This window comes from Gavialis gangeticus, unplaced genomic scaffold, assembly GCF_001723915.1.
Source record: "Gavialis gangeticus isolate Ggan-Ray unplaced genomic scaffold, GavGan_comp1, whole genome shotgun sequence".
NCBI classification, from domain to species: domain Eukaryota; kingdom Metazoa; phylum Chordata; order Crocodylia; family Gavialidae; genus Gavialis; species Gavialis gangeticus.
In genome coordinates, this window is record NW_017728992.1 from 128,996,164 (window position 1) to 128,997,802 (window position 1,639).

General features: G+C 37.7%; 1 long non-coding RNA gene across 4 annotated transcripts in view; it reads right to left on the reverse strand.

The window, feature by feature from the left end:
* Positions 1–308: 308 nt before the first annotated feature.
* The window catches only part of LOC109304935, an 11,967-nt gene continuing 10,636 nt past the window's right edge, over positions 309–1,639 (reverse strand). For all 4 annotated transcript variants that reach the window (XR_002099510.1, XR_002099511.1, XR_002099512.1 and 1 more), the window contains one exon: positions 309–793. This is a non-coding gene — a long non-coding RNA (uncharacterized LOC109304935). The remainder of the gene's footprint in view (positions 794–1,639) is intronic.

Here is a 1,639-nt window from a genome sequence, read left to right on the forward strand (position 1 = left end):
TCCTGGGGATAAATTAATTCACATCTGATGTGAGATTAGACAATATTACACTAATTTTCTGTGTCTAAATATGCCAGTAAAGCCAAGGAGAAGATTATTGGGAAGGTTAAGGGAAGATATACAAGTGTGGGGCAGTGAGAAATAGGACTGAAAGTATTTCTGAAAACAGTTAGTTGCAGTCAAATGGCTTCAAAGTGAAATAAAATAGGTAGCTTAGAGTTGATTCATTATGGTTATGGCTTTAGCAAATCTGTGTCTTCTCTTCATTGTTGCTGTAGTTTTTTCAGTTACCTACATGATAGCAAAAGTACTTCTCTAAAGATACTGTATTTTTGCAGATCTGAATTTCAGTCAAACATACAGGCAGTGTAGAGATCAGATGATATTCCAGGAGCAATTACATGCCCAAAGTAAAATTTAAGACAGCTTTGTTTGTACAGTACAATTAGGCAATCTCTGCCCTAAAGAGCTTACAATCCGAATAAGTGAAATAGGCATGAAATATCTTGCCCAATGTCTCAAGGGCATTCTATACAATTCCCTACATAGTAGGAAACCTCTCTAATAAACAAGCACAATAAATGGCAAGTCTTAGATTAATGAATCTTCATGAAGATGAAAATTGTTTGTGGACCATGCAGATATAAGCCTCAATCTCAAAGTCAGTGCATACCGAAACACAACTGAGCATGCCTCAACTTAAGCAAATTCTTTGCAGTAGAACGAAAAGGAAATATGCTGTGTGTCCACTTCTACCAGGTTCCTGGAGAAGCTTGCTGTAACCCTCACGTGCCTGAAAAACAAGATGTGGTAAAAGAAGTTAGTTTTAAACATAAAGTAAGAGTGATAGTCATTGCATCCACAGAAATAATGTATTTGATGCTTGGTAAGTGATATTAAATCCACATGAAAATTTCAGTGCAGCCATATACAATGATAGGTGACTTGTGGGAGAATGGAGTCACCAGTGGCATATTACAGTGCAGATAAAGCTTCTTTAAAATAAAAATGTTTTTTAGTGGTTAGTGAATCTTTCTAAAAGTATACTTTCTTTTAGCTCCTTTGTGCTGCTTCTGTACTTCTGTGGATCTCAAGGTCACAGGGCCAGGAGGGGGCAGGTTCCTTCCAACTTCAAAACCTTTAGACTTGTTCTGTCTCCTCTCCTGAGGCTTCTGAGCAGCCAGGGCAATAAGCTTCTTGTTTCTAATTTCTACAGGGATGAATAGATGCTGCTGCCAGTGCCCACTCCCCATCCTTTAAGGCCTCGTCAGGACAGCAGCAGATCCACCAACCTCTAGATCAAAAGTCAACAATAGAGGAAGTCCACAAGCAAAGAAGACACTGAATACTTCTTTTGTGAAAAATGGCAGTGCCCCCTGGGGGCAGAAATGCATCTTGCTTTTGTATTTGTGCTTGTCCTTAGTGTACAGGAATTGTAATGATCTGATACTGTACACAGGCTTACATAAGTCTTCCTATTACATAGTTATTAGAAAACATTTTGGGGGAGTAAAGGGTAGCAATATATAAACACCCCGTCTTACACATTTTATTCACTAGCCTAAAAGAAAATATTTCATATGAGGTTTTTTAAACTTTTTCAAAAATTTCAATTTTCCAATTTTTTGGGGAAAAAACC